Source organism: Callorhinus ursinus, unplaced genomic scaffold (assembly GCF_003265705.2).
Source record: "Callorhinus ursinus isolate GAN/ISIS: 27379988/994484 unplaced genomic scaffold, GSC_fseal_2.0 scaffold23, whole genome shotgun sequence".
NCBI lineage: Eukaryota > Metazoa > Chordata > Mammalia > Carnivora > Otariidae > Callorhinus > Callorhinus ursinus.
The window spans coordinates 4,856,964-4,874,367 of record NW_027397085.1 but is presented as its reverse complement, the minus strand read 5'-3'; the positions used below and the strand labels follow the sequence as shown (position 1 = coordinate 4,874,367).

Here is a 17,404-nt window from a genome sequence, read left to right as displayed (position 1 = left end):
TTCTTTCTTTCTTTCTTTCTTTCTTTCTTTCTTTCTTTCTTTCTTTCTTTCTTTCTTTCTTTCTCTCTCTCTCTCTTTCTTTCTTTTTTTCTTTCTTCTTTCTTTCTTTCTTTTTGTAATCTCTATACCCAATGTGGGGCTTGAACTCACGACCCTGAGATAAAGAGTTGCACGCTCCACTGATTAAACCAGCCAGGCGCCACTGTACTAATTCTTTAAATGTTTGGTAGAATTTGGCAGTGAAGCTATTTGTACCTGGGCTGTTTTTGGTGGGTACTTTTTGTTTACTAATTCAGTCTCTTTACTTATTGTTAGTCTATTCATGTTATCTATTTTTTCTTTTCTTTTTTAAAAGATGTATTTATTTATGAGAGAGAGAGTGGGGAAAAGGGCAGAGGGAGAGAATTTTCAAGCAGACTCCCCATTGATTTCAGAGCCTGATGTGGGGCTTGATCCCATGACCCATGAGATCACAACCTGAGCTGAAACCAAGAGTCAGGTACTTAACTACCTGAACCACCCAAGTGCCCCCTATTTTTTTCTTGAATCAGTTTTGAGTATTTGTGTGTTTTTAGGAATTTGTCCTTTTCATGTAGATTATCTAATTTGTTGACATGCTTTTGTTCATAGTATTCCCTTATACTCTTTTTGATTTCCATAAAGTGGATAGTAATAACCCCACCCCTTTACCTCTGATTTTAGTAATTTGGGTCTTCTCTTTTTGTCATGGTCAGCCTATCTAAAGGCTTTTCAATTTTGTCAGTCTTTTTAAAAAACCAATTTTTGCCTTTGTTGAACTTCTCTATTATTTTTCTTTTCTCTATTTCATTTGTTTCCACTCTAATATTTATTATTCACTTCATTCGTCATGCTTTGGATTTAGTATGCTCTTTTTTTTTCTAGTCTCTTTTAAGTGGGGGGTGGGGTTATTGATTTGAGATCTTTCTTCTTTGTTAATCTAACTGTTTACAAGTATAAATTTCCCTCTTGGCACTATTTTTGTTGCTTCCCCTAAGTTTTGCTATGTTGTATTTTTGTTTTCATTCGCTTCAAAGTACTTTTTAAGTTCTGTTGGGATTTCTTCTTGGACCCATTTGTTATTTAGGAGCATGTTGTTTAATTTTCACATACTTGTAAATTTCCCAAATTTCTGTTATTAATTTCTAATTTCATTCCACTATTACCAGAGAACATACCTTGCATGATTGTAATCTTCTAAAATTTGTTGCAATTTGTTTTATGGCCAACAAAAAAGTCCATCCTGGAGAATATTTCATGCACACTTAAGAAAATGTGTATTCGTCATTGTGGGGAGGACTGTTCTATGTATGTCCATGAGTTGGTGAATAGTCTTCTTAAAATCTTCTATTCCTTGCTGCCTTTCTTTCCTTTTTTTTTTAAAGATTTTATTTATTTATTTATTTGAGAGAGAAAGGGAGAAAGAGCATGAGCAGAGGGAGGGGCAGCAGGAGAAGCAGACTCCCCCATTGAGTAGTTAGCCTGACATGGGGCTCAATCCCAGGACCCTGGGATAATGACCTGAGCCGAAGGCAGACACTTAACAGACTGAGCTACCCAGGCAATCCCCTTGCTGCCTTTCTTTCTAGTCGTTCTATCCATTATTGAAATTTGCATATTCAAGTCCAACGATTATCACTGAATTGCTTACTTCTTCATTCAATTCTGTCAAGCTCTGCTTTGTGTCTTTTGGGGCTCATTTTTAGGTAAATGTACACATCTGTATAATTATTATATCTTCCTGATCCTTTTATCATTATAAAATATCCCTGTTTATCTCTACTAACTTTTGTATTAAAGTCTACTTTGATATTAGTAGAGTCACTCCAGTTCTCCTTTACTGTTTGCATGGTGTATCTTTTCCTATTCTTTTACTTTCAACCTATTTATGGACAACTTTTATATGCTTATTGGTCTCTTGAATATCCTCTTTTGTGACTGTTTAAATCTTTGCCTATTTTTATTTTTAATTTCTGTCTTTTTCTTATTGATTTGTAGTTCTTTATACGTTCTAGATTCCTTTGTAGAACATATTATTGCAAATGCCTTTTCCTAGTCTGTAGATTCTCTTTTCACTGTTTTAATAGTGCTAATGAGGAGTTAATGGAGTTTAACTTAGCACAGTTTTCTTTCATTTATTTTTATTTTCTGTCCTACTTAAGTAACCTTTGCTGGGGTGTTGGGTGGCTCAGTCAGTTAAGTGTCTGACTCTTGATTTCAGCTGAGGTCATGGTCTCAGGGTCCTGAGATTGAGCCCCGCGTAGGCTCCGAGCTAAGTTCAGAGTCTGCTTGTCCTTTTCCCGCCCCTTGCTTGCTTTTGCTCTTTCTCAAATAAATACATGAAAAAAATCTTCAAAAAAAAAATCTTTGCTGACTCGAGAGGTGTTTTGTTTTGTTTTGTTTTTCCCCACAGCATTACTGTGGCAATGGCTGACTAATACATTGGATACTGACAACTTGTCCAAAGTAGTTGTACTAATTTCTATTCAAATCGACAGTATTTTGGGATTCCATTGCTTCATAATTCTCCTTGTCAGACTTTTTAAGTTTTAGGCTAGTTGATGTAAAATGCATTCTGACTCTAGTTTGAATATGTATTTTCCTAATTACAATGAGATTGAGAGTATTTTCATATGTTTATTGGCTATTTTAATGTACTGTTCTATTTATTAACTGTTCATTTCTTATATACTCATCTATATGTTTGAAAGATCTCAAAACAGGGGCGCCTGGGTGGCTCAGTAGGTTAAGCATCTGCCTTCGACTCCGGTCATGATCTCGGGGTCCTGGGATGAAGTCCTGCGTCCAGCTCCCTGCTCAGTGGAGAGTCTGCTTCTCCCTCTCCCTCTGTGACCCCTCATGCTCTCTCTCTCTCAAATAAATAAATAAAAATCTTTTAAAAAAATCTCGTGGTGCCTGGGTGGCTCAGTCATTAAGCGTCTGCCTTTGGCTCAGGTCATGATCCCAGGGTCCTGGGATCGAGCCCCACATCGGGCTCCCTGCTCCAGGGGAAGCCTGCTTCTCCCTCTCCAGCTCCCCCTGCTTGTGTTCCCTCTCTCGCTGTGTCTCTGTCAAATAAATAAATTTAAAAGAAAAAAAATCTTTAAAAAAAAGTCTCAAAACAAGTTTAAAAAAGCAAAGCATGGTGCAGAACAATATAAGGAGAGACAGAGACACATATATGTGTCTATGTGTGCTTGCATGTATGCAATACACATGTATCTATATTTTAATATGCTTAGTATGTTTTTGAAAAAAATATGAAGCAATAAAGTTGGAAGAATTATTTAAAAGGCATTTATAGTGAACTACAGAAGAAGACAAAATTCATTATAATTTGTCAAATTATGAGGGAAACTTTGAAAAAGTGAAAAAAGTGAAGTAAGAATAAAGAATAAAGAATAAAGAAGTAAGAATAAAGCTACTGACCTGTATGTGTGTTGTGGAGACAATGAAGGGAAGTTTAAATCTTGCTAGAATTTTGGTGGAAATGAGGAGGATCCAGGGAGTCAGCCAGTTGGCCAAGTGAGATTAATCTCAAGTGAATCTAAGTGAAGTCTTTGATCTCTTTCTGGTAGAGTATTTCAAAAGAAATGCCCTTGGGCATAAGTCAATCACCTAAAGCAGTAAAACTTCCCCTGGCTACAAGCTAACATCACCTGAGGAACTTCTAAAATAAGGGCCACCTCAGACCAATGAAACCGAAGTGTGTGTGTGTGTGTGTGTGTGTGTGTGTGTTAACACTCCCTTGCTAGGTGATTCTTATGGAACAAGAGTTTGAAATCCCACAAAGTTGATGCTGATGTGCATAACATCAAACTATACTGTTTGGGAAAATAAGCTTTTATTTTGGGGTATGGTTATTATGATCAGTTTCTTTTTAACTTAAGTGTAATAAAATTAGGAGAAAAGGATTTATGATAAGTGACGTCAATAGAGAAAAAATGAAATTATAGCTTTAAAAAGGCTTCTATCTCAATATATGTTGGGGGTTTTTTTAGATTTTTTTTTTTTATCTATTTATCTGACACAGAAAGAGAGAGAGAGAGCAAGCCAGCACAAACAGGGGGAGGAGCAGAGGGAAAAGCAGACTCCTGCTGAGCCGGGAGCCTGACGCAGGGCTCAGGGCTGGATCCCAAAATTCTGGGATTATGACCCGAGCCCAAGGCAGATGCTTAACCAACTGAGCCACCCAGGCACCGCTCAATATGTTTTTTTAAATGATTTTCATTCAATGGTCATTTATTGAGAATCTGTGACATGCAAAGCCATGCACTAAAACTGTGAGTTGTTTTTTTTAATGCTAGGAAATGGCTCTTTTTTTTTTTTAAAGATTTTATTTATTTGAGAGAGAGAGAATGAGAGAGAGAGAGCACATGAGAGGGGCAGGGTCAGAGGGAGAAGCAGACTCCCTGCAGAGCAGGGAGCCCCATGCGGGACTCGATTCTGGGACTCTAGGATCATGACCCGAGCCAAAGGCAGTTACTTAACCAACTGAGCCAGCCAGGCGCCCTAGGAAATGGCTCTTATCTTCAAAGTTGTTACAGTCTGGTTAGGACATAAATGACTAGTGATAGAACAAGGCAGAAAGAAATGCCGTACTTGAAGAAACAGAGTGCCATGGAAATGCTAAGGAGGTAACTCTACCAAGCGGTAAGAATGCAGAGACTTTACAGAGAAATCAAGATTTGATCTCAGCCTCGAAGGATGAGCAGAACCTCAGTAGGTGGAGAAATGAGGCAGGAGGGCAGATTCCCCATTTGGGGAGGAGCAGGAGCAAAACCTCAGCAATGAAAGAGTGCATATAATTCACACCTCATTTTCTCCTGGCTCTACCGCAATGGGTCCTGACTGATCTCCGGCCTGTCCCCGCCTCCACCCTCCTGCAGCCCAGGCCTCTTGCCATCCAAGAGGGCCACAGCTCTGGTATTTCCGTAGAACATTGGGCAACTCATTAAAAAATGTTTATTATTAGCCTATAGCTACATAATGTTCCTTAAATATTTATGCTTTTAAGATTTTTGTATTACCAGGGCGCCTGGGTGGCTCAGTCGTTAAGCGGCTGCCTTCAGCTCAGGTCATGATCTCAGGGTCCTGGGATCAAGCCCCGCATCGGGCTCCCTGCTCAGCGGGAAGCCTGCTTCTCCCTCTCCCACTCCTCCTGCTTGTGTTCCCTCTCTCACTGTGTCTCTCTCTGTCAAATAAATAAATAAAATGTTTTTAAAAAACCCAACCTGGGGTCCTTCCAGCAGTTGTCTTCAAGATCGCTATCGCAACTTGCTACGGTGATAAAGACCTTAGGGGAAGCAAACTGAAAGCCAGGCCAGAATCAGGGGGAGATGAAGTGACATGCCAGTGCTCCATGCTCTCTCCCCCACTCCTAAGAGACAAAGCCCTTCCTCTTTCAGACTGACACCCCATGGGAGGACTTAAACTCGACACTGCTTCAGTCACACTGCGAGCTTTGTAAACTGCTCCTAGTTCCGTGAACAAGCCCAGCTGCTTCACTTGTCTGTGCTTTTACGGATTTTCCTTCCTCAAGCTGGGATGCCCTCACCTGCCACCGTGCGCAGGGCAAACTCGAATCCTCTTTCAAAACTCAGCACATTGTGCAAGGTTGTTTTCTCCTATATGGAGGGCACAATGAGACGTCCCCCACCCAGTGATTTAGAAATAAGGCTGCCACAGAATAAAAGAAGCAAGTCATGTACACTATGGATGTGGTTATCCCTCTGGAGGAGAAAAACAAGCAATCGTGTCTAAATATGTGACTGAAGAATTCTAAAGCTCTTCAATTTCAAAAAAAAGGAAAAAGTAGTATTGGGAAATCTCAGGGAGAAAATATGGAGAAGAGCTATAATTTAATAGATTGAAACACAACTAATTGTGATTGCTGGTTGCCTGGGTGGCTCAGTCGGTTAAGTGTCTGCCTTTGGCTCAGGTCATGATCTCAGGGTATTGGGGTCAAGCCCTGCATCAAGCTCCCTGCTCAGTGGGGAGTCTGCTTGTCCCTCTGCCCCCTGCCCCCCTGCTTGTGATCTCTTTCTCTCAAGCTCTCTCTCTCTCAAATAAATAAAATCTTTAAAAAAAAATTGTGTTTCATTGTTCACAGTAAGACCACGCGAACAGATGGGGACAGCAAGCAGTGGAGGGAGGGCGGTGGGGAGGCACACAGAGACACAGCTTAGCAGGTGGGTGTCAGTAATTTTCACTGCTGTTTATTGGTCTAGTATAAGAATCAATTACAATCTATCTCCTATTGGTAGAAATTAAGATGGTTTCCAAGAGCTAGCCATTGTAAACTGCTCAATGGATATTCTCATCCACGTGTCTGCCTTCGTAAGTTTGTATTTTCTGGAGTATATGTTTAGGGATGGGATCACTGTGTTGTAAGGGGTGAGCCTGCTCGACTTTATACTTCATAAGGTTAGATTTTCTTCCACATGTTTGTGCAATTTACGCTGCTGCCAGGAATGTACTAATATTCTGATTGTTCTACATTCTTGACCAACACTTGGTGTCATTAGTCTTAAACGTTTGCTGAGTGGGGGCGCCTGGCTGGCTCAGCCATTAAGCGTCTGTCTTTGGCTCGGGTCATGGTCCTGGGATCCTGGGATCGAGCCCCGCATCGGGCTCCCTGTTCCGCGGGAAACCTGCTTCACCCTCTCCCGCTCCCCCTGCTTGTGTTCCCTCTCTCGCAGTCTCTCTCTCTGTCAAATAAATAAATAAAATATTTTTTAAAAAGTTTGCTGAGTGGTTGCAGTGGAAATGCTACCTCATTATTTTCTATGCATTTCTCCGATTACTACTGAGATTGCACATTTTTACATTTTTTATTATTATTTTTAAAGATTTATTTATTTATTTTAGAGAGGGACAGAGAGAGAGAGAGAGAGCGAGAGAGCAGGGGGAGGGGTGGAGGGAGAGGGAGAGGCAGGGAATCTCAAGCAGACTCCCCACTGAGCAGGGAGACCTATGCAGAGCTCAGTCTCAGGACACTGAGATCACGACATGAGCCGAAATCAAGAGTCTGATGCTTAACCAACTGAGTCACCAAGGCACAGCGCATATCTTTTACATTTAAAAAAAATATTATTTATTTATTTGAGAGAGAGCAAGCACAAGTGGGCAGAGGGCCAAGTGGACTCCCGGCTGAGCGTGGGACCCGACTGGGGGCAGATCCCAGGACCCTGAGATCATGACCTGAGCCAAAGTCAGACCCTTAACTGACTGAGCCACCCAGGTACCCCATCTTTTATATTTAAGAGCAGAGCTGGGTCTCCTCTTCTGTTCCTATCCTTTGCCCAGTTTTCTGTTGTGATTTTTACTGTATTTATTGTTTTGCAGGAATTCCATGTTTGTGTGTACATATACACACTTTGGATATATATTCTCCTGGTCCATGGCTTTTCACTTAAAAAAAAATTTCTGTGCCTCAATTTCCTCACGTGTAAAATGAAGAGACTATTATTAAACAAGTAAATATATATAACATACTTAGAACAGTGCACCCGGGTGGCTCAGTCAGTTAAGCATCTGACTCTTGATCTCAGCTCAGGTCTTTGATCTCAGGGTTGTGAGTTCAAGCCCTGCATTGAGCTCCATGCTCAGCATGGAGCCTACTTTAAAAAAAAAAGAGAAGAAAAAAGAACAGTGCCTAGCATATAGAAAGCACTGTATAACTATTTATCATTATTATTATTAGCGACCTCGGATACAAAGATTTAGTTATTTTTCTCTCTTAATGAATGGAAATTTTTTGTTAAAATGCCTAAATTTATTAATCTTTTTCTCCATGGCTTGTGCTTTTTGTGTCTAACACCAGCTTTTTATTCTTGTTCCATGCTTTGCCAATTCTATGAGTGTTTTTTTTTTTTTTTGTAAAGATTTTATTTGACAGAGAGAGACGCAGCGAGAGAGGGAATACAAGCAGGGGAAGTGGGAGAGGGAGAAGCAGGCTTCCCGCGGAGCAGGGAGCCCGATGTGGGGCTCGATCCCAGGACCCTGGGATCACGACCTGAGCCGAAGGCAGACGCTTAACGACTGAGCCACCCAGGCGCCCCACTATGAGTGTTTTTACAGTTGAAAGTTTTCTGTTAAGCACTCTGGAACCCATTATAATTGGGAGAATAAGGAGACCACTTAAATCTTTGCTTCTGTGTTTTTGTTTTTTTGCAAAGAACACATGACTTATTAAAGACAACTTGCCATCAACAACATCGATTCAGGGATGAGTGATGATTCAAAAGTGATAAGTGATGAAAAAACAAAAGCAGACTCACATTCTGACCTGGGAGTGAGACCTGCTGAATTCATATAGCCCAGTCTGTAAGTGTCCAAAGTCCTGGGGACAGCTTTCCAAACAGGAAGCCTCAGGCACTCTGGATCTCAGGGCCCCTCCCTTGAGAGTCTGGGGAGGAGAAATCACCAAGGGCTGGTCCTTTTCTCAAGCAGTATCCCCCTGGGGAGCTCAGCGGAACCTGGACACGATCCCTGTGCTCTTGACGCTTATCTCAACATCAAGAAAAGGGCACTGGACCCAAGCCTGCAACCAAGGCAAATTAGACTCAGTGATTAAAGTAGTATGGCCCCAGGAGAGAAGGCGGGGAACAAGTAAGAGGGAATGCATCAAGTGTCCTGAGCGGGGTCTGCTGGGTCCCAAGCTGGTGGCCCAAACCTCAGGCTGGAAAGAGGCAAAATTGGGTCTGAATCACCGGTTGACAAGTTCTGGGAAGGGCTGAGCCAGGCTGCTGGGAAGCAGTGTGTTTCTGAGGCTGCTGTGCTGGGTCTTAGAGTCTTGCAAGGATACCAGCCTTCTTGTCTCCCTCACACTCAATTCTAGTACAGAGCCCAGAGCGTGCCCAGCCAGGACCTGTTGGAAAATCAGGAAGGTTCCAGAGGCAGGGGGAGAGGATGCTGACTCTGACCTTGGAAGGTCAGGAAGACTATGTCTCCAACTGCTTTTTACCTTCCCAGCCCCACCCTTCATCCCCAAACCTAGCATTTACAAGTCTGCAATAAATAACCAGGAGTCTGAATAAATAGTAAAAAATGTCCTAAATACTGCATGTTGGGGGAGGAGGATCATTCCCTCTGCATTTCAGAGGATGATGGCTGCTTTTCTGGACATTATCATGAAGATCAAAAATATGCTTTAGTCCACTTAATTGACTCTATAAAACAAGACTTTTATCTCTTAATTTTCTTTCTTTTTTCTTTTTTTCTTAAAACAAGACCTTTAATCATGATGTCATACTGAGCATATACTGGTGCTCTTATATGGTATTTAAATTTAAAATCTTTATTTTTTGTGACTTTTCCCCCATTTTCTTTTCTATGGTTACTTTTTTTTTTCAAATGCTGATATTTTTTATATATGCCAGAATTCTTCTTTTGCTCTCATAAAACTTACTAGATCCAAACAAGTCTATGAGTGTTTTACCAAAGACCATGTCTGTTCAGTGAACTGAGTTGATTTGCTGTTCTGTGAAATCAAACCTTACCCATCACATGAACTAAGTGTTGTTGTCATTTTGCAATGTCATTCTCAGTGATTAAAATCACTTCCAGGCCCCTTTGTGGTCGATTATTTCCTTCTGCTCTGTTGAAGACATTATAATACTTGTGGGGAAAGTTTCATGGTGACAAAAGCAGTAGCAGTTACTATTCAGTGGGGACGCTGACTAACACAGAGCAGCACTGTCCCAGCCCGGGGAGATCAAGATGGGCTACAAGCCACAGAACTCAACTTCATAGGACAACTCAGAGAGCTAAAGTGAATGGTGGGAAAGTCCCAAAGCTTCTTCCTGGAGAAAAGTTGGCTTTGCCTAGGTACCCGCAGGACTCTCTTCTATTTGGAATTCCTCAGAGAATATATATTGAGTTTGCTGCCATTCAACTTGTATCAGAAATCTAGCGCAAAGAATTGATACTCAGGGGAGATCACCTATAGTTTTCCAAGTTTCTTTGGTCATGAAATCCTTACTCTAAGACAACATTATTCAGAAGCTACTCTGGTTGAAGTGGGAGGGAGACATTCAGAACTTTAGTTTCTTGAAGGAACTGATGTACTTATTTCTTTCCAACAGTGAAAGCCGTGTATCAGAATGTATGTCCCCTGTTTCCCTGGCTGTGAAGCTCAATGCCCAGTTTAAATTTCAATCATAGCCTGTTAGTTAATGTTTATCATTAACAGAGATACATTCTATTTTTCCCTTGGTCTTGATTTTCTATTCCTATTTTCCTAATTTACTCCTTATGTCCCAGGGGCCTGTCTCCAGCCCACATCATTCTACAGAGACTCAAAACCAACGATCTTCTCAACATCTCAATTTGGATTTCCACAAGAATCTCAAACTCAGAAAGTTTAAAACTGCACTTAATTTCCCATCAAAAAAAAAAAAAAAAAGAAAGAAAAAAGAAAGAAAGAAAGTAAACAAAGTTCATTCTCCTTGTTTTTCCCAACCCCAAAGAATGCTAACCTCAACCATTCCATAGCCCAAGTCAGAAATCTTTGTCATGGGGCGCCTGGGTGGCCCAGTCGTTAAGCGTCTGCCTTCGGCTCAGGTCATGGTCCCAGGGTCCTGGGATCAAACCCCGCATCGGGCTCCCTGCTCGGTGGGGAGGCCTGCTTCTCCCTCTCCCACTCCCCCTCTTCATGTTCCCTCTCTCGCTGTGTCTCTCTCTGTCAAATAAATAAATAAACAAAATCTTAAAAAAAAAAGAAAGAAATCTTAGTCACCCTCGAGTCTTCTCTTTTTAAAATTTTTTTTAAAGATTTTATTTATTTATTTGACAGAGAGAGACACAGTGAGAGAGGGAACACAAGCAGGGGGAGTGGGAGAGGGAGAAGCAGGCTCCCCAAGGAGCAGGGAGCCTGATGCAGGGCTCGATTCCAGGACCCTGAGGTCATGACCTGAGCCGAAGGCAGATGCTTAATGACTGAGCCACCCAGGCGCCCCCTCGTTTCTTCTCTTTTTCTCATTCCTCTGTATCTGTCAAGATTTGCTAGGTCATATTGCAGTACAGTGTATACCTCCCACCTCTCAGTGGCTTAACACACAAAAGTTTATTTTTCACTCTGACTACTGAATCAGAGTTGGGGCTCTGCTCCCCTTTGTCACACTGACTCTGGGTCCCAGGCTGATAACATAGTCACCACCTGGAACAGTTTTGGCCAACACAACAGAGGAAAAAGAGCTCTGACGGGTTTCATTCTGGCAATATGATGCTCAGCTCAGAAGCAACACACACGTCACCTCTGCTAGAGCTGATAACTTGGCTCCCTCACCCCACCACAGGAGGCCGGGAAGCAAAACCCTACAGAGTGCCCAGAAGACAGAGAGTAGAAAAATTCATAAGCAGCTTTAATGACTACCACACTGTATTAGGATGAACCCCCCAGAAGCAGACCTTGAGATGAGGATTCATGTGAAAATGATCAATCAGAACATGTTGCCAAGAAAAACCAGTATGGGAGTGGGAAAGAGAGACAGGGAAGAGAAGGAAGTGAAGCAAGTATTTGACATCGAACAAAATCCCACGAAGGGCAATTTAGGCTCCACTCCATGAGGATTCTGGAGACAGCCATACTTCACAGAGGTCCGGACCAGGAGCAAGGAATCTGGAGTAGTTATACTTCTTTCTGCATCAGGAGTCATTTGCTAGGGCTCTCCTCAGGGAGCTGTAAATCCTGGGTAGTTCTGGCTCTCCTTGCCTGTGTTGGCTATTGGAACCTGAAAATGGCAAAGGGATCTGGAAGCATACAGGTGAAGCACTGACATCCTCTGACCCCTCCCCCCACAAGCCAATCAATCACTGCCTCCTACTGGTTCTATCTCCCAAGTATTTCTTAAATTTTCTCATTTCTCTCGACCTCAGTTACCCCTCGAGCCTGTCATCCATGATCTTCTGCAGTACAGCAGTCGGTATACTGACCTGCAGTCTTGACATCTCTAATCTAGTCTTCCACCTATAGCCAGAATTGTTCTTTCTGATTCATGTGGCCTTTCCCTGGTGACATCTCAAACTTGTCATGCCTGCTGTCTCATCAAGATATAATCCCCATTTTGCAGATGAGAAGAAACTGAGCTTCAGAGAAGCTAAGTAATTTACCAACAGTCATTCAGTTAGTAACTGGTAAAGCCAGAATATGAATCTAGCGTACCTTAATTCTAAAACCTTACCCACTGAATTTCACTGCTTCTGGATCCTAATTATCTGTCCACGATACTCTGATTACAGCTCAATTCTACAAACTTCAAACTCAATTGGTTTCCAGCCAAATGTATCATATTCTTTACCTCCCTTACCGAATGTCCTGCTCTTGAGTTCCCAATGTCAGAAATGGCCCTGCTGTCTTTTGGTGTCACCCTTGAGTCTTTTTTCTCTTTCCCTTCTTGTTTCTAGTTATTTCCATGGTGATTGTACTTCTGACTTCTAAATGCTCATCACTGCAGGCAGGCTGGCTTTATGTGCCCCAAGCTGCAGTGTACAGAGTGCCCGACAAGTACCCATACGTGGGAGGTCCTGGAGCCAGCCCAACAAGGGCTCCTCAGAGTGGATAGCATTCCAACAATATTTTATGCCAAGAAATGAAATCAGAGTTCAGGGAAAGAAGCCAAAGTTGGTCAGTCAGTTTGCCAAGCTGGAAGTTCTTGGATACCCTTGTAAACAAAGGGAAAGAAGCCAATGGAGACGGAGAGACTGACTGATGACCGAAATGAAAGAAGCAGTAATGGATGGAACAGGGTCTTGGGAGAGGCGATGAAAGGCCTTGTCATATGGCTCTTTGGGAGACCACTGACTCTGATGACTGGGGTCTTGAGGAGAAGGAGGTGTATGCCTGGCATATATTAGGTGCTCAAAATAGTATTAAAAAATCTTAAGGAAAAATCTCTGTCCCTTATTCCCTGGAGGCACCTAATTTGAACTAATTTAGCTTTTTTTTTCTTTAACTTAGCATTTCTCCTCGTGTTTCTAGGTAATATATTTATACTGCTATTTCTTGATTTATCAATTTGATATCAGTTAACTTCCTCGTAGGTAGATGGTGAATTGGTTTATTATATTCCTCCTTCCCTCCTCCTCCAGGATAAGAAATTCTAGATAAATCAATGGTCAACGTATTGGGGTGCCTGACTGGCTCAGTTAAAAGAGCATGAGATTTTTGGTCTTGGGGTTGTGAGTTTGAACCTCATGTTCAGTGTAGAGATTACTAAAAAAACTAACCTATAAAAAAGCCAATGTATTATCATGGCTGTGTAAATGCGCTTTAATGATGATCCAATAAATTACATGTTGTATCTTCACAAATTTTTATTTTTCCTGGAATTAATAATTTTTAAAATTCTGTTTTCTACATACCTATCTTTAATGTTTTCCCAAGTGGTCCAGCTGTTCTTCAAGTAACTCTCAGTAAGACTTTTTTCTTCCCTCCAGTGCACAAGCATACTAGATAATCTATTTCCCTTTTCTTTTTTCTTTGGAAACCTCCTGCCCATTGCACTCCACCCCGCTACTGTAGTCTGTATGGGTTGCTTGCTCGAAAGCCCTACTGCACAGCTATCATCCTGAGAATTTCTTTCTCTATCAAACTATTTCTCTTCTGCTGTGTTTCCTTTTCCTGGATCCAGTGATATTCTTTTCCCTGGTTTGCTCTCCATATTTGCTGAAGTATAGCTTCTGGCAGGCTTTAAGAAAGGAGAATGTCTTACTTTACCCCTCTACTTGATTCATGGCTTGGCAGGGTAATTTAAAAAAGCATTACCCCATTATCTCCAACTATTTTGAGTACTGACTATGTGCCAGGTGGCTTATGAACAACAGAAAATGGTTTTTCAGAATTCTGGAGGCTAGAAATCAGATAGCAGGGTGGTGGGGGTCTGGTGGGGACCCTCTTGCGGTTGCAAACTGATGCCTTCTACTCACTCATATCTCCACATGGCAAAGAAATGGCAAGAGAGCTCTCTGGGCTTCCACTAATCCCATTCATGAGAGCTCCATGCTCATGACCTAATTGCCTCCTAATACCATCACATTGGGGGTTAGGATTTAACATATGAATATTGGGGGTGACAAAAATATTCAGTCCACAGCAGGCTTGTCCAACATGGCTGTTTACTTCATCAAAACCAAGGAAAATCTCTCATTCCAGTCTGCTATAACAGAGTCTTTTATAACATAACATAATCATAGGAGTGACACCCCATCATCTTTTCCATATACTACAATCTAATCAAAGGACTGACATAACACCATCTTTGCCATATTCTATCTGTTAAAAGCAAGTCATGGGCCTTGCCACACCCAAGGGGTGGGGATTAAACTAAAGAATGCACACCAGGAGATGGGAAAATATTGGGGCTCACTTTCAGGTTTGTCTGCCACAAGGAACAATCTGTATATGTTTGGTATTTAAAGTATTTGGAACAGGGGTGCCTGGGTGGCTCAGTCATTAAGCGTCGGCCTTCAGCTCAGATCATATTCCCAGGGTCCTGGGATCGAGCCCCACATTGGGCTCCCTGCTCCGCGGGAAGCCTGCTTCTCCCTCTCCCACTCCCCCTGCTTGTGTTCCTGCTCTTGCTGTGTCTCTCTCTGTCAAATAAATACATAAAATCTTTTTTAAAAAAAAGTATTTGGAACATTAAGAAAATTTGGCAAATTAGAGCATCTAACCGATGAGCTTTGTGATTTCAATTATTTAAAATGAGTGAATAATTGATTTAGATTTGAAATTTTGAGTTCAGAAGTATGAGTTTTAGTGAGTTTGAAAATTATATTGGACTATTCAAAAATAACATACACCATACTCACATGTTTCATTTATTATACCCATATGTTTAATTTATTACAAATATGAGAATTATTGGGACGCCTGGGTGGCTCAGTCAGTTAAGTGTCTGCCTTTGGCTCAGGTCATGATCTCAGGGTCCTGGGATCAAGCCCCACATCGGGCTCCCTGCTTAGTGGGGAATCTGCTTCTCCCTCTGCCTCTGCCTGCAGCATCCCCAGCTTGTGCTCTCTCTCTCTGTCTCAAATAAATAAAATCCTAAAAAATAAATTAATTAATAAAAAAACCCAAATATGATAATTATTAAAGTACATGAAAGAATAGCAGCCAGTCTCTAAAGATAGCCACAATCAATTTGTGTCCTCCCTGTGTGTGCATTTTGCTCCTCATAACAAGGAGAGGAACTTATTTCTCCACCCTTTTAATCTGGGCTGCCTTGTAACTAACTCTGACCAAGAGAATGAGGGAGAAGGGACATTCTGGGACTTAAACCCAGGCCATACAGGGACCAGTAGCTTCTACTCTGTGTCTTTTGGAATGCTCTTTCTCGGAACCCAGGGACCACGCTGTGAGGAAGCAAATCATGTATCTGATTGCAGAATATACAAAGAATTCTTAAAACTGAATAACAAGGAAACAAAAACCCCAATTTAAAAACAGGTGACTTTTCAAATAGATATTTACCAAAGAAGATATAGAAATGGCCAATGAACACATAAAAAGGTGCTCAACATTATCAGTTATTCGAGAAATGCAAATTAAAACCACAATGAGCTATCACTTCATACCTGCTAGAACCACTATAATCAAAAAGACGGACAATAATTACTGTTGGGGAAAATGTAGAGAAAATGGAACCTTTGTACATTGCTGAAGTGAATGTAAAATGATGTAACTACTTTGGAAAACAGTGTGGCAGTTTCTTAAAGAGTTAAACATATGTGTATTAAGTATGCCTTTTTATTCTAATGTTGTTTGTTTTTTTAAGATTTTATTTATTTTTCAGAGAATGAGAGAGAGAGAGAGAGAGGGAGAGGGAGAGAGCACAAGCAGGGGGAACGTCAGGCAGAGGGAGAAGCAGACTCCCCACTGAGCAAGGAGCCCAATGCGGGGCTCCATCCCAGGAAACACCCCCCCCCCCTCCGCCTCAACATGACCTGAGACGAAGGCTGAGCCACTCACCCGTCCCTATTCTAATGTTTTGACATCTGGGGCTTTACAGACTCTAGGGTGACTGCCCCTCTCAGGTCTAGCTAATTCCTAGAGATAGTAAACTACAAGGTGCCTTTCATATGCAAACCAACCAATCCAAAGCCAGTACACCCAACTACTTCCTGTATAGAACTCTGACTTATAAAAGCCATTATGTCCTTGCCCTAATCACCTCAAGGCCAAGTACCGGAAAACTTGAGACAGTCCCAATGTCCCAAAGCTCCCTGAAATTATTCCAACTAGCCAATCCTAAATCTGTTTACCGTGCCTCACCTGTACCTTCCTGCAGATACCATAATAAATTCTTTTGCCCATGTATTCCCCTTTCTGCCTCTTGAGCAACTTGGTGCTTCCTGGGTTGCCCTGCATGGCATGGAGTGAGCCCTCACTTTGGGAAATAAGATTAACCAAATATCTTTTCAATGGAAATCACCTCTTGATCTGTTGGCCTCACCATATGTGAATAAAAATAAAACCAAGATTTTAAAAATAATATGTTTACCATATGATCCAGCAATTCCATTCCTAGGTATTTCCCCAAGTGAAATGAAACTATATTTCCACACAAATATTAGCACATGAATGTTCTTAGCAGTATTCATAATAGTCAAAGAGTGGAAATAACCCCCAAATCCATAAACTGATGAATAGATAAAATGTGTTATATCCATATAATGGAATACTTAGAAATAAAAAGTTTGAACTGTTGGGGCCCCTGGGTGGCTCAGTCGTTAAGCGTCTGCCTTCAGCTCAGGTCATGGGTCCTGGGATCGAGCCCCGCGTTGGGCTCCCTGCTCCGTGGGAAGCCTGCTTCTCCCTCTCCCACTCCCCCTGCTTGTGTTCCCTCTCTCACTGTGTCTCTCTCTGTCAAATAAATAAATAAAATCTTTAAAAAAATAAAAAAATAAAGTTAAGCTAATTAAAAAAAAACTTTGAACTATTGAAAGGTGCTAAAACATGACAAAACTAAAAATAATTGTACTAAGTGAAAGAAGCCAGGCATGAAAGAACACATATTGTTATAATTCCTATAAAAAGGTCCAGAAAGCCAAATTTATAAAGAAAAAAGTATATTTCTGTCTGCGTGGGGCTGGGATGGGAACAGAGATTGACTGCAAATGGGCATGGAAGTTCTCTTTGGGATCATGAAAATATTCTAAAACTGGATTGTGGCAATGGATGCACACCTGTGTAAATTTACTCCCATAATTGAATTGTATGCTTAAAACAAGTTAAGTTTACAGTATATAAATATATTCCTCAAAAAAACTGTTTTTTAAAAATAAAGTCTTGGGATGCCTGGGTGGCTTAGTCAGTTGAGCAACCAACTCTTGATTTTGGCTCAGGTCATGATCTCAGGGTCCAGAGATGGAGCCCCACAGA

General features: G+C 41.4%; 1 long non-coding RNA gene across 1 annotated transcript; it reads right to left on the bottom strand.

Moving 5' to 3' along the window:
* Window positions 1-6,225: 6,225 nt before the first annotated feature.
* LOC141374914 (uncharacterized) lies at window positions 6,226-12,480 on the bottom strand. Its single transcript, XR_012382116.1, has 3 exons — window positions 12,330-12,480; window positions 11,611-11,753; window positions 6,226-6,728 (listed from the first exon to the last, which is right to left on the bottom strand). It is a non-coding gene; the product is annotated as an uncharacterized lncRNA (long non-coding RNA).
* Window positions 12,481-17,404: the final 4,924 nt, after the last annotated feature.